The 22033-nt window shown below is 42.1% G+C and overlaps 1 long non-coding RNA gene across 6 annotated transcripts; it reads left to right on the top strand.

Moving 5' to 3' along the window:
- Positions 1–5943: 5943 nt before the first annotated feature.
- On the top strand, positions 5944–20813 carry LOC147754546 (uncharacterized). 6 transcript variants are annotated; one of them, XR_015317253.1, is made up of 4 exons: positions 6476–9542; positions 9653–14826; positions 15289–15375; positions 16048–20812. It is a non-coding gene; the product is annotated as an uncharacterized LOC147754546 (long non-coding RNA). The 6 variants fall into 6 exon arrangements; XR_015317250.1 differs by adding an exon at positions 5944–6465 and having other exon boundaries at positions 9367–9542; positions 9653–20813; XR_015317254.1 differs by lacking the exons at positions 6476–9542; positions 9653–14826 and adding an exon at positions 5944–6465 and having other exon boundaries at positions 16048–20805.
- Positions 20814–22033: the final 1220 nt, after the last annotated feature.

Genomic DNA, 22033 nt, shown 5'->3' on the forward strand with positions numbered 1-22033 from the left:
ACCTAGAACATGTTATACACATAGCTATGTTGTGTGCGCGCCCTTTATTCAAATGGTAATGAAAGCACAGCTGCGTGGCCGTAAGGCTTGCTCACTCGTTCATTGAGCAAATTTTCTTCGATTGCCGCATGGCACGCCTATCGGACATAATCGAGGCGGGAAAAAAATTCTTTCCCCTTGTGCACCCAACGCTCGCCCGGACCAACAGGTTGTATCCGTTGCGCTCCGCTCGTATTGAATCAAATAAATATTTATGCGCGTATTCTATTAACATGTCCATTCCCTGCATAGGGACTAGCGACCCATTGCCTGGATGCCAAATAACAGACTTAGAATCTCGCTCAAGGACCCTGCTTCACATAGATGAACCTCGTACGCCAGCGACGCTACCGTATTACAAACGGTACGAAGAAGCACTCTAGACATTTATATTTATTTTTTTATTAAAAAATCGACAGTCTTCGAAGAGCTTGTAGTTTGCTTACCGGCAGCGTCATTCGGTTACAACGTATACCATAATATTCACGCAGCGGATGTGAACGCCCGCGAAAAGCTTACTTCACAATGTAGAACGTATATATATACATGTAATCAATCTGTATTGATTGACACGCTTGCCTGTACAGATAGTGAATGAGTGGAGACACATTTATACTCATTATAAATTAATTTTTCTTTTACTGAATCTACGCCTAAAGATTATATGATTGATTGGTCACATGCGTGAGTATGACGATGATCAGACACAAATTTATATGTAGATCATCTTCAAAAGAAAGCGTTGATAACTTTATCATCGTGATATTTAGAATATCAAAAAATAGCAGAAGTTATCGAACGACAAATTAGCATCGCTAAGTTATATAATAGCAATAATTATCATTTATAATTGCTTATGTAATCTGAAGGTCTTCTGAACACCGACATCAAACGTACGATAAACAGTGTGCACTTTTCTGAGACACGGAAATTCCTCAGCAAGCAAATTTTTGCTAGTCGTTCAGACTCCCCATGGTGACACGCTGTCATGTGTTTTTCCCGTGCAGCCGTATCAGCTTGTCTTCACGTAAATCATCCCCTAACCATACACACCGCTGCTAGAAGCGAACAAATTTCTCTTTTTTTTTATTCTACCTTCAAACGACTCCGACAACAGCAATGAATGCGTTCTGATTTGTCTTTGACGTCTGAGGCGATTTCTGTTGGTAAAATCGACGCTGACTCGTAGCGAAAATGGTCAAAGAAAGCGTGAAGCCCTTCTTTAGAATATTCGATGGCCTGTTATGACGTTAGGAAAGAATTATATATACGTCACGCAGGATAAGCCAGGGATACGATATGCAGTCTATAGTATGCGGCGAGTGCACCGTCGTGATCTGAAATCACACTCCGTCTGACAGCCCGTGCAAATGAATTCGTATAGCGAAATCTGTTGGCTTTCTACAAGATTAAGCGTTAAACCCTGATAACGTTATGCATCGACAGGTACGCGAAGATAATTATGAATTGAGCGCTGTCCGTTTCCTACGCTGTTTAAGAAATTTTAGCGGCAAATACAAATGAAATACGTACCCTGTCCTACCCCTTTCTATGACTGGGTAACGGTGCCCCTTTGTGAAACTAACGCTGTGATGACACACAGGCCACGATCTGTTCGGGGTAAATTGTACCAGGCGAGTAAAAGCTACATATTTACTTTCTGAGAAAGGAACTGAATAATTATCGAGCTGGTTGGAAGCTCTAGCAACAGATAAGACGGAAAGAGAACGAAGAAATTGCATGGAAATAAATAAGATCATCAACTGCCAATTAGTATTGTTCAGTTGCGTGCAGTTACACAATAGATTGACTATTTACAAACAGGATCAGCTTGAACTAAGCATTCTTTCTGGGGGAGTAGCTGATAACTTGGAAATATTGTTTCTGCAATGTCTGCTATAAAGTTGAAATGGAAGATTGCTATAGAAATTCTTATCAACATATCATAGCTATAACAATGTACCGTTTCCAACGTACGTTGATACGTACACAATGCGGTTTGTGTCATTTCTAGTTTGAAAAATATAATCCACGTCCATCTGGGATCTTGCGGAGGCTTTTGACTGTTTATCTTCGCCCCCTGGATATACGTAGCTTCTATTCCTTGACAAGGGCAGCGACGTAGCATGTTAGTCGAATATTAAACCCTGAACGATACATTTCGGCGTCGGCCTTACCGTTCGTAATTTAGTAGCTCAAATGTCGGGCTGTACTGGCAGAAGTCTTTCCAGCTCTGTGCTGGTTTTGTGTACACGTCGAAGGCGCTAAATCATCCTATATGAACTAACGTCAACCACCCGGAACTGTGGAGTAACCTTTACGGTGGCGAAGGGCTTACACGTGGCGCACCGTCGGCTTTTACTTCAATTTGGTCGGCGTAGCCCCACGACTGAGAGCGAAGCCCCAGCGGTGTCGCCATTATCCCGATCGGTCGCAGAGCCGCTCCGGGCCACCCGCTACGGACGATCAGGGTCGAATCGATGAAAATCGCCACTGGACCGACGACTTTTCTGCTTGATTCTCCCATTACTACAGCCGCCGACAGAGCTGCCAGATATCGTCAAAGCGATGATTGTGTCATCTACTCTGCGCTACCGCGATGACTAGGAACCGGCCACTTCTGCTCTTTTGCAGGCCAATGAATTTATCGCGTTCAAGATTGCACGATTAACCAAAGTGGTCTACATATGGAGTTGTGCGTTGTGGATCGATGAAACGCGACCTTCGGCTTCACCAGGTCCCGCTGGCTAACGCTGAGTAGAGACTGGCGGCCTTTAGTTGGTCGGCGGTTACAGTTCAAATTATTCCGATGTGTCGTCCATTTAAGAATCGTGCAGGGTATATGCTTTCACATGCTGGTCACAGCGTTCGACCAGTTAATGGAGATTGCTTGTTAACGGAAGACGCAGTCTTCGAGCGTTGTCCTTTGGACGAGACGGCAGGCTGACTGACTGTCGTGGTATCAAAGCCTTAGCAAAATTGCATTTCAGTCCATTCCTCTCCAGCTGAATTCAGCCAAACGGACGTGCCTACAGGACGATATATTCGGTGATATCTAAGTAAGTCAAAATTAGTTTAGTTAGTTAGTTAATTAGCTAAGCTGGTGCTTGGTGGGGCATTTTGGTGCTCAGACGAAAAAAAGCGAGAGAATAAGCTAAAAGACTCTCGCCAGATTTTTCTCTTTCTAAGTACAGTGGGAGAAATGCCACCCTGTCTGTCTGTCTGTCTGTCTATCTACTCCTGTTCTAGCAAAGCGTCGACAGCAGATACGAGAGTCTTTCAGCCGACCATACGGCGGCTGCAGATCGGCCGATCGTTAGACCAAAAACATGGGAGGGGATGAACCGCGAAGTTGTGCGACCCAATCAATATAAGCGCGGCGGGGCAGGTTTCAATATAGACATAACGTCTATAAAAGAGCTGGATCAGTACCATGCCAAGCAAAAAAAAAGAGATAATAATGATGACACTTTTGATCATCTACTCTGTTGGATACGATCGGACGGACAGGGCACTGTATCGTATAGGACACTGGATATCGCAGCCAGGAGCAGATACGTAATACCTGATAGTTGTCATTGACAGACGTGTCTATTGAGGCCATTATAAATTCACATTCGACGGTCGACCCTCTGCGCCCACCGCTACACTGAATATATGCTAGTGGTGCACTATACGCTATAGTAGTAACTGTGACGATGGTCTAGCCATGTTTGATATATCGAATCTCTTTTGATACCAGCAGCAGCTGCTGCTGCTGCACCAGGCCTAGTGGAAACAGGCGATCCTTCAATTATTTTGAAGCAAATTCTATGCCAGTAATGGACGCCGTTTTTTCTTGGGCCCCTTACAGATCTCCCCATCCACCCCAGAGAGATAACAGCAAAAAGTATGGTCTTATATCCGTATATAAATATGCAGAAAAGAGAGAATGCTATATGTGACTACGGTCAAACGGACTTGCTTTCGGTTGTTTGACCTCTGCGTGTAAATTTCCTGATTGTCTGTTGTTGAGGTAAATAGTAGGCGATTTATGTGATCTGAGTTATCATCTGAACAGGCAGTAATATTGATCGGCAAGGTGAAATCATTCACCACTAAACCAGAGAAGAGCTACGTATTATATTGGTAATAGATAAACAGATCAGTTAATCGTTTAGTTACGTTTCGTTTACTAGGGCGTTTTGGGTTTGCTTTGCGTTAGCCGGACAAAAATATAATAAAAGTGTCAGCAGCTGTACCTTTTTTTTTTTTTTTGTAAAAATGAACCATTTTGCCAATTTTATTAAACGCTCCATTTGTATAGACCAAACCCCTACCTATATCATACGTATCTAGACAATGATATGATTGGACTGTATACACCCTCCGTTTTTTCCCTATCACTGGGATGGCATACAAAGAGCGAATTTGTCTCTAATAATTAAGCCCGTATTAATAAATTCACAAATCCATCGGCACAATTAGTGGATGTCCACCAGCACGGAGTCTGTATATGCTCACGCATGTGTCGTCGGCTGGTACGTATCAGCACCGATTTCCTTTTGTTATGTTTGGGGGATTCTGATCAAAAATGGCGAATATATGGGCGCGACAATATGTTGCTGATGGTCGGTGGATGTACCAAGCATAGCACGATGATGATACATCCCCTCGACAAATTCAGGGCTAAAATCAATGTCCAGGGAGTATCATCTGCAGAGTCTGTGTAAAAAGAGGTGTTGCATTGAGATTCCTAAAGGTGGATGGGGCCTTGTACAGGCCGTAGTTGATGATGAAGATCTATACTTATGACTGATTCACGCAATTTCTTCAGTGCATTAATTGAGCGTAAGTTATATAAAGTGCGCATATGAAACATTTATTATCTGTGGTATTTTATAAGAAAAAAATGGAAGCCAATTTCGAATAGAGAAACAAAATAAGAATCATGTAAATTCAGAGGAAAAAAAAGAGAATAATGCTCATGTTCAAGCAGCTATTACTCAACTATTCAGCGTCCATTATAGTTGTTAAGCAATATTTGATTAAATCATGCGATTCAGCGAAGCATTATATTGTCAGCTACCTGCTCAAAATTTTATCTTGTGCCTGGTGAGCTCTATAGGTCTCTATTACAATACTATGGCACAGCGGGTAACCTTCTTTTCATGCGATGCATTGAAAACTTATGGAAAAGCTTGTTTAATAATTGGTCTTAGCTTTGCGGTTCCTGCTATAACCAAGCTGCTAACAGCATGTATCGCGAGTACAAGCTTATCACCATAAGATATGTGGTACGTCCTGTACGGCTTAAGTCGCTATTTTCTAAAACAAAGCTACTATTGTAGAAAAGAATATTCTAGCTAGCCTAAATTATACAGACTGCGACTTTTTGAGCACCGTTTTAATCTCTAATGGCCTATTTTATGCATTCGAATAACGCTTTTCCCCGTTTTCTAGTTATCTATCATATCGTCAAAACGATCTCTCAGTACGATTATCTCTATGCATTCAATCCATAATAGATACTTCTCCAACTGCTTCCACTAACGATACTAGCAGAGCCTTATTTCAGAGCCTATGTTAATCACTCTAAATCTTTTGCTGCTTTTCGAAGACTTCCGTCCATATTAAACCATCATCGTTGTAACTATAACGTCTAACTAACAATATACGCCACCGTAATAACACATCAAAGTATTTTTTCTCAATAACAACTTTCGGCGATACGATAATGTCGGTCTGCTGATCGGTCTCGATTGTGTTCGGTGTGAATTCGGCCGGATTTATCCATTTGATTGACAGCTTCCATGTCATTCACCCCCCCCCCCCATTCCCCCATTCCCTCTCCCTTCTCTCTCTCCTGCCGGCCTTCTTTAATGGCTGCTCAGACGGCTTTTGTTTGCTGCGGGCATCACCGACGCCACCGGTTCCGCCAGTGCTAGCGCAATAGGTTCCGTTGCCAGCAACAGCGCCGATAGCCCCCTTTCAACATGAACACGTCGTAGGTAACCCTGACAGCCAGTTTCACTAAGAAGTCACTGTACTAACTATAAGGAGATCGACCAGCGTTAGCCGCCATCGGCTCAGTCGAATGTGTAGGTATACGCCATCAACGTACCCATCTATCAGGCATTTGTTATTGTTACCTATAGAGTCACTGAGAAGGTATAAATCGAACAATCGGGAGCAACTTCGCTGTGATATCGTTGCTTTGTCTATGCCGCCGTGTGCTCTGCCATTACCTGTGCTTTGACGATGCTGGATCCTTCTGGCCGGACCACACGCGTGACAACTGCGCTATTCGCTCACTGAACTCTTCGTGTTCGCGCACGGGCTTGATCTCTTTCCGTCGGATACCGGTGCCGCGGTCGCCGTAACGTCAGGCGATGTCCCAGCAATCGGTGAATAGCGGCATCCGACAACAGTGACGCTACGATGGTGGTAACGTATCGTTCCGAGTCGTTAGGTAACAAAAAAAAAGCTTCAAAAACTTATAGGCGGAATAGCTTGTTTCAGTTTTTCTTCTTCTTCTTCTTCTTTGTTCTTTTTTTTTTGGAGCTGAACGTGTCAGCCGGTAGGCGATGGTATTTGTTGGGTTTACGTGCGCGTTACCTGTCCGTGAGAGCTAGTAGCCAAGGCGGCAGCTTCGTTGGATGTCCGAAATACAGCAGCGTCTCCGATGAGGGGTCGGGATGCTGTTGGTACTACCAAGCTACTAGAACTAGTCCGTCAGACAACTCGAGCTAGACCTCATACATGATGGTCGGTCGTGTCGCCTCGTTGATGAGCCGTAACCCATTCGATTCGACTGTCTAAACATCACTGTGACGTTGCCATTTCTGACGTTGGCAATTGTCATCGCTACAAGCAGTACTAGCTAGTAGATTAGGCAGACGTCTAAGTACACTTGATGCTCTTCTTGAGTGATTCAGAGACAGGAACTACTGTGCGACTGTGCGTGCCGTCGCAATTACTCAAACGAGGTGCGAGACCTCACACGCACGGAAACGGTAGAGAAGGCAAGATGCAGAGTCCATCGAAACCCAGCAATTGTCAAGCTGTTGCTACGGCTGGGCTGGCGTCGAGAATACTTTGCGCGATGATGATAGTGTTGGTGCCGGTCAGTTTCACGCGCCGGTACAAGGCCGTCCTGTTTTTATGTCGCTATCGAGTATGAGGGTGGTCGCTTCGAACGCTCTTGGCCTACGTCGCTCAGACAGTGGAAAAAGTTGGGTAGAAAAGACGAAATCGCTTAGCGCGTGAAGTTCCATTGAAGGACAATGTAGGCGCTAACACCATCGAAATACAAAGCGAAATGCTGTGGCGGACCAGTTGTGGCCACGGATTTGCACTCAGATCTCCCTCTCTCTCTCTCTCTCCCTATATATATATATATATATATATATGGAATAAAGGATTGTAAGACAAAATCCTTTTGTCTAACAGTGTATAGTATAATTTAATTATAATAGTTAGGAATAAAATCACTTCCATAAAGAAGCGCTACATTCAAAATGTAACGTTCTGTAGTAATATACGTATAAGGAATACCTGCTTTCTTTGTGCAGGAGGTGGCCTTATTCACCACAGATGCGACGCATACAGGACCAATTTGAGCTTCGTGTTTTAAATTAGTATTATATATTTGTTTCTAACGGGAAACTGTCCACGCTGACATAGGCTTGTATTTTGTCTTGCTGTTGTGTTGGATAATCGGCATATACACACGTGTCGGACGCTATGTCAAAGTGATGTCTAAGCCTTCCATTGACGTTGTCTATCTCCGTGGTCTTCTGACACAAATTGCCAATTACAGCCAATGAGATTCACCTCATTTAAAGCAACTGGCTGGCCTGTAAAGGTGCAGTCTTACACGCTGCTCGAGGATATCAGCTTCTATTTTGGGATTAGTTAGTCTTCCCAGGGGCACGGCCCGGAAGCACCTGGAGTCGCGCACGCAGACACACGCACACGTGTACACACAATGTACACACATGCAGGAAATTATTAACTCAGCGAAATGTTCCGGCTGTTGCCCACTGTCATTAACAGAACGAAACCGAAGCGTTTCCTATTAGCTGGGCCTAAATCACCCGAATATCTGAGCCGACATTGCAAACCACGCGTAGCCGTTTAGGCGTAGGCAGGCATTTAACACAAGATTTAAAGCCAAGGACAAAGACTAACATATTGTAAAGTACTACTGTCTAGTTCTTCGAAATCTATGGTGGTTGAACAACTTACGCTACGTCACCGTACAATCATGCCATGTAGAGTGTTAGAAAACTAATGTAAGCCTATCGTAGTTAGCGTTCTTCCCCTAACGCGCTTTTTAATTTTTATACGCCATATTCCTGATTTTCGCTGATTTTATAGATGGGAAGATGCGGGAATCATGATCTTGAGAAACCTGTTATTGCATGTTAAATGTTAATTATGTTGCTTAAGAAAAAAGAGTAGGTAGCGATTTGAATTGCCGACCACAATTGGCATCTTTGGGGTATCAATACTTTCCGACAGAAGCAAGCTCAAGCCACGTTTTATTTCAGCGCTTATTACTGATTAATTAGATTAGATAAGTTGGTGGTAACAGTTTATGTTTTTCACCTTACGCCTTTAAATCTGATTAGCCTACGGTGTGCATCCTGTACATCTAAACGGGAGCACTGAGCAAGAACTGGCTTTTGTAAGGCCACATGACTCTTCCTTAGAAAACCGTTAGAGTCTATAAAACCTTTTTAAACAGAGTGAAATAAAATGATGCATAGAGTGCTTACACACAAATTCAGTTAAGCCACTGTTCTATAAACTCTTCAGCTCTAGAAGGCATACAGACTAGCTCCGTAGTAATAATATCCGTACATTCAGCTGCCCTAAGCAATGGACTGGCACAACGCATCCGTTAAATAGACATCAAGCCCCTGACTTACAATCCTCTGCCCCGACAAACAAAGAGAAAGAAACAGACTAGTCTACAATCAATTCTCTTCATTCCTTTCAAACTGCCTAATTCTGCTAACAATCAAGCTTAGCGTAGCAGGCCCTCATTCCAGTCGACATCACTTCGAAATTTTGCTCGACCTTTTTGATGATTGTCTGTATTTCACTCTATCTCCCCCATATGACATCTCTTCGACGTTATCGCATCGGTCATGCGCCGTTAAGTGACACCAGCCAGATCACGTACCCCACCCCCTGGCCCCTCATGCCATTCTACCCTGTAGTTATCATTAGATAAATGTTACCGTTGGCCCTAGCAGGAGTCTTGGTTGCTGTGGTTCGTGTTATTGTCTAGCACCTCGCTGTTCATCCGTCCTTCTCGTTTACATACTGCCGCTAAAGTTGCTGATGTTACCGAACATGTCGCCTGGCATCAGAGCGTGTCACATGTCTGCCTATAGGTTTCTGAAAACAGAGCGAAGAAGGAACCCTTCACTTGACGTCGGCATCGCGCCATCATTCGTATCCTTTGCTCCCTCAACGGTCAAATGTGAACGACAGAGCGATTCGGCCCGTCTGTGAGTATTCGACCGAGCCTGTTAGCCATAACTTGTTATTAGAATTTTAACTACACACTTAGGTGGAGTTCGCTACCTACTACAACAATGACACCCGTTTTTTTTGGCAGGCGTCATCACGGACGCAGACGTCTGTCGACTCTCACCGCCTGTCTCATCCCGGTCTTTATCACTTCCTTTTGGCTACCACATTTATTCATTCGGTAGCCGCAGCAATTTGTATTACCACCATCGCGGTAATTAGTCAACTTCATGAGTCGATGTTCTAGACTTCTATCGACGTAAATATAACTAGACGTCTTTAATTAGTCGCAATGACCACCTAAGCCACGAAAACCGGTAGTTGCACTCAGATGACCAAAATATGCGAGCGTCTGACAGGTTCAGTTTGGTGACAGTCGCGGGTGTCGCAAAGGAACTTCGCGTGGCAAAGCACCTAGCGGGGCTAGCTCGCCCAGCTATTTACTAATAGCAAGCAACTCTGCTGGTGCGTCTTGATGTGCTTTCGTTGCTTGACGCGAATCTCACATTGTAAAGGAAATCCCTTGTCACCATCCTGACCACTTGAAGTATCACAAGTATACTTTACTCCAAGGCACGAGTATACGTCATCAAACACAACTTTAGGTCAGAGGCTGCGTGACCGCTACGAGTGGAAACCATCTAATTTTCTTCGAAGGCACACAGTTTATCCAGAATAGAGAAAATAACGAATCTGTTAATACATATCCAACTAATATCTACACGTATCATATTATAAGCAGGTTTCGCTGTAGAAACTTGTACTTTTCATTCGCACAGGAGCGCCAAACGGTAGGACGGCTATTTAAGACAAATTGGCGAATTACCGTTGAAGGTAATATGGTGTAAAAGAGCTTCATACCGAGTCGACCTGTACTGCAGAAATACCAAGAATTGAAGTGGCTACTTCTGCGAACGCGATTGCCATACTCCTACTGTAAACCTTATGTCACTTTACGCGGTAGACAGATGTCTGACAAAGAAAGACGATCCGGATATTATTAAACGCATCAGATATCTTCAGCCTCAGCTTAACAGCTGACATTTCGGTAACATGCTTCTGTGTTTTTGTATAGGACACGGAGTTGCGGCGGATGCGCTTAGCGGTATCATTGTTATTAAAGTTGCTATTTTTACTTTTGTCATTGATGTGATTGTCATCGTAATAGTCGTTTATTTGTAAACGGCCTCGTTGAAATCAATCAGCGCCATATTTTCGGCGGCAAAAAATTGCCTCCTCTGAAGACATTAGCTAAAATCTATTCAACAGGCCTAGTTCGTCTTGAGGAGTTATTATACTAATTAACCTGTTTGGATATCAAAATCAGACGATATTACAAAAGTGTTTTGTTGAACTTTTTACCAATCGTAAAGAGATGCCACTCATTGATTTTCTGTCGAATCCTTCAGTGTATATGATACAGATTGAACATGTAAAATGGGATGAGCTTTCGTATAGCATTTTTACTAGGAGGATTTTTTTAAGCATTTTAATAGGCATATGCAATGAGGTTCGGTGAATGTTTAGAGGTCAAGTACACCTTCCCCAGTGTTTATCTCGAAGCGCCTTTAAAAGTTCCTAAGCGAAGCATTTTTATAACTAGGTTACTGAAGTACGCATATAGAGGCTCCTGAGTAATTTAAAAAACAAGCCTGATTATCTGATGTTAGCTAGTTGCCCTGTGAGGTCACTCTGTGTAGCGGCAGGACCTGCTGATATCACTTAGACTTTATATACAACCCAACCTTGATGTTTTCTTGTTTCTAACTTGACTTTACTCGAACCTAATCCCATTATAAAATATTAACATGTGCAGGTCTACTCTTATACCGACTGTAAGTGTATATAATATGTGAGCTGCATACTCAAAACTAATAAGTTTTCTGCATAAGAATGGAGACGCATCGGCCTATCACGAAAGAAGCCGACCAGCGTTCGATGGACCTATAAACGTTACAGATTTTCAACGTAATGTAAACGTAGAGCTAAAAAATTTAAAAAAAAAATACAAACAATAAGTAAACTATTGATTTCTATTCCCAACACATGGTGTTCCCATACATGTCTACAAATTTGTTAACCAATTATATTTTATAGGTGTAGTTAAATGTATGAGGCTCCAAAAAGTAAAGCTTTCAATATAACCTACAAACGAGAATGCTAGATCAAAGGGTCGTTATATTGCGCTATCATATATGAGATCAGTAGCATCGCAATAAGCACATTTTATGCAGGAGTATTCATATAAACTTAGGCTAACATCTGGAAAAGCTCTTCCTAATCATTCTCAGAGCCGCTTCGCGTCTCTGGACGGCGGAGATGGTACAACAGCTAATTGGTCCTCTGCTTCTTTTTCCCTATGAGAATTGACGACTACGTGTTGGCCCGCCATTTTCAAAATTGTTTTTAGAGGCAACCCCTGCAGCGACAAGAGGACGAATCTTCGGCTGAACAGCGGGTTGTTGTCTTGTCCCTGAGACAACAACGGCATCTACTAAACGAAACAGTCGCGTCGGTGTAAATGCATTTTGCGGTCATCATCGCGTCCCATAATGGGACAGCAGCATCCTGGGCAGACTTTTGTGGCTGATTCTGTTGGTATTTCTTTAAGAGCAGATCCCCCTCCCCCCACACACACTAATACTCACAGACCAGCTCTTTCGACGAAATCACAACAAAAGACCTAACTACAATGAACGACCACTGTAGTTCTCGTTTTCCAGTGAAGATGCACCATCTGTATTAACATGCCAGTACGCTCTCACGGAGCAGGTAGGTATCCTCAAATGAGATCGTTATCTTAATCTATCCACTGATCTTTATCTAGGAGAGTCGGTATTCTATTTTCTTGTGTCTTGTTCGTTTCCTTGATATTTAAGTCGTACTCAGCTCCACTGGCAATCTTGTTTGGCTACATTTTGCTCAGCGAATCGCACGATTAATTAATCATTAGGCGCCATTACATTATATGTCTCAGTGTAAGAGAGGCGCAATAGGAATTACTGATCGCTTTCCAATTTCCAATGTTCAAGCGAATATTAGTCATACAAACGTAAGTCGATTGCTTGGCGTTATCCATCCACCCTACTTCTGTCCAGCGGAGGATTGTAACCTTATCTTTGTTACAAGAATAAGTAAACATTGTCTGTTATTGTAGAATATCTAGTATCGACGTATGGCACATTGAGAAAAGCTAGCCTGTTAATATTGGTAGCACCTAGAGCATGTTCTTCAAAATGATTCGAAGATCAGAATCAGGTAGGTGCTACAGAAGAAGACGGAATCATAAAACGTTTGCGCCCTTGACCTCGTCTCTACCATTTCACCCTATGGAAGACGTATTTAGGCTGAGAGGAATATATTCAGAGCGGTATAAAGTATTTCTAAATTACTTGATTTTTGATATGTGCAACTCATGACACTCCGATGTACCCCCCTGCCGGATTATATATAGTATTTCTGCTACCCATTTTTCTCTGATTAGAATTTGTTCACTGAAAAAAGATCACGCGGACTAGTCATGTAACCGTAGAAATCAGTATGTCGTCTGATCCACATTTGTGTATCATCATATCATTATCATCGTTATTGAAGTAGTTCTTCTCTTAACTAAAAGTGTGGATGTGCCGTGCAAACGATTTGGCATGCTCGAGAAGCCGGTAGCTAACGCCTTTTTTACCCTAGTCGACCTTCATCAATATTGACATTAAAAAAAAAAAAGGTAAAGAGCCCGTAGGTTCTTGTCGCGCGGATTTTCCGCTTTTCCAGCCGTAACACTGGAACTTTTCAACAAAGTGATGAAAACTCTAGGATAATTCATTAAATATACGAGCTTACAGAGGGGCGAATGTAGTTAATGTGCGCCCTAGGAGAAGTGCCACATTTGGACATGATGTAGACACTACTAAGCACGGTTGAGAGGTACGCGAGCAGATTAGTTAGAGCTGTTAGATAATTTACGAAAGAAATGTTCGCTGTCTTAAATATTAGTGAAAAATTACTGGCTAAAGGTCTTCAAGTCAGCACCACCAAGTTAAATGTGTAAACTAAAAGTAAAACGGTAGAAAAAAGAATACCAGTAAATATTTAGAAGTTTGTATATTATTAAGCAAGTACGTTTCGCTTACTAAATAAACGTTCAAAGCAACTAAACTAATAAACATTTTCGAACTTAGACTTGAATAACCTCGGGGAGATTATAAATGAAAATAACAAAATTTTTTTTACGGAGTGAGACCATACATATATTTGAGTACCTTTTGCGTACTCAATTTTCACCTCTCTTTTTTACCTAAAAAATTGAAGGAGAGGCATGTACATAACGAACCATTGATAGCATATTGGGGTGAAACCATAACTGGTGCTTTACAAGAATCCCTATGGAGATGTTCCTTGTAGCTATGATATTACTATCAGCGTAAAATTAGGCTTTTTACCATATAAAAATTGATAGCTGCTTTTACAGTCAAAAGAAAAAAACCTAAAAGGCACTTATAATTCGTGCAGAATGTGTTTAGCACTGAATTTATTGTCTGAAAAACTTTATTTGAAATTAAGGACGCCATTTAAACCTACTAGCCTATTTATGGAAACACTATCACCTCAATGACGGCTGAGTAAATGGTTTTAAAAGAGCATAGAAATCAGGTCACGTACGCACGCGATACATCTAATTACGCGTCATTTTCAAATTAAATAGGAACTCGCAGCCTATTTGCCTACCAAGTAGAATCATTTGTTCTATTTATCATATTTAAAAATCTGATTTCAGCTCGATCAAATTTAAGGACTCCTAAGGTGATTTAGGTTCGAAAGCAGACGGAAATTCACCGTTATTCGTGGTAAAAGCCAACCTGAAGTAACAGCCAATGCCAGCACCAGATGTAACAAATGTCTGTTTAGACATTCCGCGTTACAATTAAGTCGGTTTCATTCTAGAGGCAATCCGTGGCCAATTTGATAGTAGGGTGTATCGCTAGTGGCGAGCTCTGAATATTTCACGCAGCAGAATCGTCTTATACAACTCAATTGCAAAAAAAAAGTAATGTAAACTTCCACCTAACTTCCATTTCCCACGGAAATAGTAGCAAAACTTCGAAAATGGCATAGCCTAAGAAGCTACTACAGCATAGCCGATAGCATTCACGGCATACATAAACGATCGGCTTACAAATCAATAGAGAAGTGAAAAGCGACAACCGCATTGGATATCCCGATGACACAGGCATCGTGTACGGATTCCAAGCACAGGCAAATAAAGAGGTAACGAAAAAGTCCTTCCGCGATATTTAGACATAGGATTGCACAAACGAATTTGTTTCGAACTGGAGAAGGACTCAGTACATGACTTTCGGTCATCAAATAAATAAATTCCTAGGGAAATTAGAAGTTTCAGGACAGCAAGTCGGAACCAACCTAGAAGCAGGTGCGACTGCGTCACAATCAATAATGCATTTATGAGAAAATGCTTAGGAATCACACTAGACGAAAAGACCCGACAAGAGCAAATGAACGTGCAGAAACCCAAATAGAGAGCAGAGATCGTTGGGCTAATAAAAAAATGTGTAAATTTATTTGTTTAATGGCTATAATAACTGTGTACAGAGCCATATTTGAATTGTATTTGAGATATTATTTGTTGGCATATAGGGTCGCCTCTCGGAGCGTCCAAGAGCCACTAATGGTATTACAGATATGTTTGTAAATGCTATTGATGAACTTCAGTATTCGACAAAGCAATGCGACAACAGACTGCCGGAATCACAACGCCCACAACCAGCAGAATGCCAGCTCGTGAAAGCGCGCTTGAAGGTAACTAGGAGCTCAAACAGTTTACAAATGTACAATTCGCTACCCAACCAGATAAGAGAGTAGTTGGGCCAAGATCATTGCAACCCGCAGAAATTCGCTGATATAAAAAAAAACAGCTGAAGATAATTAGTACCTCTCGAACACAATACAGCATAACTCTAACCAAATTAAATTGTTCATATACCATCGAAGCAAACCCAAAGAGGGCTTTACCACAGCACATCGTAAACTATAACAAAAAAGGTACTTCACACTAAAACAAACAGCCAATGTTGTTATAAAGCACACCTCCCAATCATTGGACATAAGATTACGCCATACACGCTATGCGTCTGCCAAGCTACTGTGCAGCATTATACAATATACTATATAATATCACAGCATGCAATAAGTGTTGATGCGCCGCAGTCGAAGGAAACGTACGCACAAATCCTACCACCACGACATGGTCGAAACCCCAGCAGATTATCATATTAAATACTATTGTACATTAAAATAAGTTTTTGTTTGGAGCCTCCTGTTCCCCCATTTGACGCTGAATTTACAAAGTAGTTTGTGTCAGATCCATATGTTTAACAACTACAGAGCGCGAACCAGCACGAAAACAAGACAAAAAGATATCTCCACTGCGATAGGCTATAAATGTGACGTGTCATATAATGTCATCTTCAGAGCGCTGAGCCGACGCTCTAATCAGAAAAGATGGACAAACGCCACATAGGAAGTCGGAAGCGTTCCTATTACTGTCGCTGTTTTGCATTGCTGTCAGTCTCCGCCTTGTCTCGCTTTCGCTATATCTGCTTTTTTGACGAGTTGGATGCTTACCGCATGTTCCTTTCCTCTACGTGCAGTGTAGACGGAGCCTGATAACGATAAGGACGACGCTGGCCCATGTAGAGTACAACATGAGCGCCCTCCCAACCTCGGAGCGCCTTCACAAAAGTAAGGAGGACGAAAAAGGCTTTCCTATACCGACTCAGCGAACAGGATCACGCGAGGAAAGTGCAAATATATTGTGACATTGAACAGACAGATATGACATGCAGACATCTCGTTAGAGCCAACTGCACTTATGAAGGCATAGCTTGTAAGCTGCCCGGCTGACTGCTCCTTTTCCACGAAGCCTCTGCGTACGGATGCTCGTACCGTGGCCCTGTTCAACTGAAATGACAGAGCAATGTTAATGTAGATGTGCAGCGTATGGTGTATGGGGTTACATAGGAAATGTAACACCTGAAGCGGACAACAATCGAGCAAGCTCAGGCTGACAGCAGGAAAATGACAGTAGTCGGTGAGTCGCATCGTACCGAGCTATCTGGCAATTGCAAATCGAAGTTGGATCCGACGCGTGGGCTTGAAGACGAAGGACAACGTCTACGAAGCTCATTCCGTATGTGTGTAAATAGAAAAGTGCGATGAACCGAACGATTTGTGCAGTGGCCGCCGCTGCTGCTATGTCGCGCCGCGCAAATGTCGAACTTATCGAAACCTCGCGCCCCAGATCGCCTACTACCGAAATACTTGTCACAAACCGGCAAATCGTTAACCAGCGAAGCGGGCAGCCAGGCTACAAGACGAAGCGGTGAACTACCCAATGACAAGGAAAATTGAACAAAAAGAGCAAAAGACAGAGAAGGGCGAAGGAAAGATAAAGAAAAGCCAGAGAGACAGGCAGCCTATCCTCTGACAGAAGAGTAAGAGTGACTAATGAAGAACGGTGTGAGTATTACTTGCCTTTACAGAAAAGGAAGTATGAAGGTAGCATACTACCAGGTTTAATTCAAAAGCTGAGCTATTCATTGAGGAGGAGCAGCAGTAGAATGACTCTATTCGCTCGACACGCTCGGGCCAATATCTGTCGCCCAGATGTAGTGAGGTGTCGGCTTTCGAATTTATCTCTATTGTTGTTCAATACTTCACGCGGGGTAAAGTAGGACAAAAGGAAGAAAACTGACGATAGACATAGGGTACACTCACTCGGTGGAGCGTAGAATTCGTGAAACGACGGTCGTATCTTGATCGGTCGCACGAAGTTCCTAAGAGGCTTTTGGAACGAGACTCAAAATACTATATCTTTCTGTCGTAGTATATAGATCAAGTCTGCACCAGTATTCTATTCACGATCGTAAATGGCTACCTGTGTTGCTCATGCGACGCACGTAGAATGTGCTACTGGGGTCCAGCTTGCAAATCGCCAAACTTTGGGAAGCTTGTGCGTAGTGGATTTGAATGCGGATTACAAAACTCTTCATCTCGACGAAGAGCTTCTACAAAGAGAAGAAGGGAAGTGAGCTTTCTTGTGAGCGGCAGCCGGTGGCCAGCTACTGATTATATCAGCGTTTTCCTATGTACAGCACACAGAGTACCAAAGAGTAAAAAGTTGACCTGCTAGACATGTGCCTCAGAATTATCGTTTGCGACATTGTCTGCTTCGCCTTGAAAAGTCACATTGGAACAAATTGTAAACTACGTGTTTGTTGGCGTCATCAACCGGACGGTACATGCATAGTAAAGCTTCTGTACAAATCTCGTCTGGAGATTGGCAACTGCCGAATGCCGAACCTAACTCACTCGCCATTTTTGATGTTTACTTTAATCGCACGAAAAACGTTAAGAGAGCTGCGTCTCGAGCAGACATGTGGGCTCCGCAGGTAATTGACTGTCAGCAGCTTATTTTTATTATCATCGCGCGATCCATTTACTTGAGATTACCGCCAGCTTATCTAACCACCTTACCTTTTGTCAATATAGCACATTTTGTAATATTTCTTCATACATGATAATCAACAAAGTACTATACACCGCGACTAGTCTTTTGCCTTAATATTGTTTTTCCTGCATTCATGATCTGCTTGTCATTGATGAATGTTGGCCGAATAAGAAACCAGCAACGAGTAAACATTGGAATAAAATATTCGAATCTAGGTTGCTCTTCAGGTTCAGGAGAACTCGTAGGCTTGCCGCGTTTAGGCATGCCCCCATTGGATGATGACGGGGATTTTTGTCACTGGAAAATTTCTCTCATTTTTCTCGCTACTGACCAATAAAAATGGACAAAAAAAAAAGAGACAACAATATCGAAACACTGTACGTAGAGTCAGAAGAGATTGTTTTTTTCAGCCTATAATAAGAAGTGCGATTTATTTAATGTATAAAATGTTTCGTATGCTTTTGGTGAGCTGCAGTTTGGAACTTACGTTGCTTTTCGAGCCCGTTACTCGTTAGTGGGTTATGTGCAGGGTCCTGTCCTTTTTTTTTTTGGTGAGAACGTCCCAGACAAAGAAGCCGAAATGTTTTGATTCGGCAATATATCCGGGCATGAATAATTGCTATAGTGCAGCTGGATTGTATCGTTCAATTTGGATTGTTCTAATTTAGCCTGCCTTTCAGACGCGTAATGATTGTTTACATACAGAATCACTTTATTCTGGGGCGAACGGTTCAGGAAAAGCCATAACTAGCAAAGGGATTGCTGACCGAACCATCAAGAATCCCCAATACCCAGCCTTTGTGGAAATGACATTTTCGACGCACATCGAGTAACCGTAAGCGGTGCGTCCCTATGGCTGTTTATTATAAAAATTATCATTTAACCGATACGGAAATGGGTCAAATCAAATTAATTGGTCGCATTGCTGTCCCGTTTGGGTACCCCGCTAAAGCAAGAACTCTATATTGTGCAAGTGAATTGGGATAGGAACTTGTTTATTATGAGAAAACCTTGCCAATCAATACAACTGAACAAAGCCTATAAAATGGGTTGAGTATGGCCCGAGGTCGTGCGTCATTAAGTCTTTTGAAAGGACCAAGTTTCAGCAATATGAACAAAAATGGAATTGCGCCTTCAATGATAAAAAAAAAACGCAGCGTCACGAGGTCATTAACTATTTGCTGCTACTGGAGGTTTCGTATACATTCGCCAATATTGTGAAGGGTTAATTTTTTCTCTCTATGTTCTAAGTATCACGTCCGCTGTCATCATTAAGCATTTGATCAGATCGACTGCTGGTTCTCACCACGAAACGAACCCTATGCCCGGGTCCGGACCTAGACTCTTACGCATACCTAATATTAGCAAGCAAACAAATACCATACGTTACCATACTAAGCTATGTGTGCTAATTGAACAATAAGGCAGCGTAACAGAATCTGTTTTCCTCTTTCGAAGACTATCTACTTATACGGGATGCAACACATTGTCTCACGCTCATTCTCGCTTTGTTAACATATACAGAATCATATCTGCCTAACGATGCGTTCATACATATATGGACTTTCTTTTTAAGACTGCGTAAATAAAAGAAAAATTTACAAAATTATTTGTATTTGTTAGAAATGTCATTTCTGCTGATGGTCATGTTTATTCAATATAAGCACTATTTACCGCGATTACGCCTTTAATTTAAAAGACGCAAATAACTTTTGTTAACAACTGTGCGTCACGTGATATTGGTGGGCATAAGCTCGTTAGGGTTACTAAAATACGATGCATGGAAAAAGATTTTAGCGGGGCCGAATTTTTAGTTTGATAGCAAGTTAAAATTCCCAAAAATGAAAAAGTTCAAAATAGCTTCAAAGTTAGAAAAAATGCAACAATTCTTAAAAAATACCAATTAATTAATCAATATTTTCGTCTCTAAAGTATCGGTTGTGTTCTGTACCAAGAACATAGACATAGACATTCGAGCCCTTGAAGTCTAATTCCTATTGAATACCTTTGGTTTTTTTCCCTGAAAGTTCTCCCTGGCGCCTTCGAAAGCCGGATAAAAAACAGCAATAACGTAGATCGTCAACAGCGGGTTGACTGGTGCAGATTTGTAAAGCGCGGGAAAATTTGATATCGTTGATCTTGGATCATGGATAGCCTGACTTCAGGTCGCACAACGCGATGTACGGTACTATTTCTACGGGAGAAATCGTTCACGTTCTGTAAAAGCCGAAAAAATTGTTGTAAGCGCTCTAGTACGAGTGATACATATACAAACTCGTACCATTTGATGTACACATATAAAGAAATTCATTCTGTGTTTACCAAACGTTAATATGTAACGTATAACTTAGACGATGCTACACTGTAAAGGTGCGATTCAAGTTCTTTCTGATGACTTTATACTGTATGTAGCTTGGTCTGAAAACAGCTATAGCAGCGAATGTCGACACATCCCTGAAATGGGTTGAATCTATACCGTCATGTTTTCACCGGGTAAGCTAAAAAAAAAGGACGACAAGATTGTGTATGGTGGCAGATACAAATCTTCCAGAGATTGGAATAGAACTAGGTATCTGAAGTAAAAGAATGGATTGTAAGATGAATGTTCTACATTTAACAATGTCGTTCCTAGTTATATTTATCCAACAGTAAAAAAAGCCCAGACTCCTACTTTTTGGCTTCTGTAAAATTTTAGCTGCAGTCTACGTGAAAGATATAAACAATACTTTTTAGTGTAGTTTTCAAATCACTGAACTGTCTTTTTTTTTTGTACTTTTAGTTCGATATAATTTAAGAAGCTGTGAAACTATATTCAAATGGCACCCTAGAAATAACCCAGCTGAAAGCACGGGCTGATAATAGAAAAAGCGGGTTGAAAATTTAAATACATACGTTTGGCAGCATTTAACTAGAAAAATAGCTGAGACATATATGTATATATATATTCTATGAATTGCTAATCCGGATGGACAAAAAAACGGAAATTTTATTCCATGCAAAATATATAATATAGTGGGGAAAGGAAAATGTAAGTTGCATTTCTTTTTAGCGGTACTTCAACAACTCCTTATAGACACATGACCGTATTTACGAATACACCAGAGGACACACATAGGCTCCTATTTTTGTACTTCCTTCCTAGTCGACTTACGGCATATCCCTTTGAGTTCCCGCTTCGGGTGATTTCCTCTCCGAATTACTTTCTTTCGGCACCTTCCTTAGCCGGTTCCAGCAGTATACACTTAGGCTACCAGCCGTCTATACGGTGTCCCCAGGCTGAGCAGAAATCATGGCTGGTAAAGGATCTTTTGAAGTCCAACGGGAGAGGAGGGATGCAACATAAAAACGACACGTATGTTTACTGAAATAATTTTACCAAGTCTCGCTTAAAGCCACCAAACTCCAGCTGGGAAAGCAGGGGCGGACGCGAGTTTGTAGACACCAGCAGCAGAAGTAGCAGCAACGCAGGAAAATTGCAAACCTGGGACTTGGCTGACGAGCTGAACTGAAACACGCAAACATCTCTTAGCTGGGGCTCAACACTTCTAAGCATTAATTATTACATAAAAATTTCTTACACACAAAAGACTAGCTCCTCTGCCCGTTTCAGCCATCCGCCGCTGCTACTGCTGCCAATGCCGATAACATGTTCCGCTGTAACTCAAAGGAACAGCCTGATAGAGCCTCTGAGGAACGAGGGGCGACAGAGATGACGAGCATGCCGATCCCGAGTGAAGGTTAGAGGATTACGCAAGAACTGAGACTATAGCCACTGGCCCTGGGTCCGCCGGCTCCGCAACGATGGGGGGACTAGCGGAACATTTCCGGGATTTTATCTACTATGTAAGTCTTCTCAATAAAGTACGCACCTGTGTAGTTATTATTAGGCTTCACACAGCGTTGAAAGCCATGTTTGGTACGGTCTCTACGAGTTACATTGAAACGGCT

Source organism: Varroa destructor, unplaced genomic scaffold (genome assembly GCF_002443255.2).
Source record: "Varroa destructor unplaced genomic scaffold, Vdes_3.0 BEIS01000007.1, whole genome shotgun sequence".
In the NCBI taxonomy this organism is placed as follows: domain Eukaryota; kingdom Metazoa; phylum Arthropoda; class Arachnida; order Mesostigmata; family Varroidae; genus Varroa; species Varroa destructor.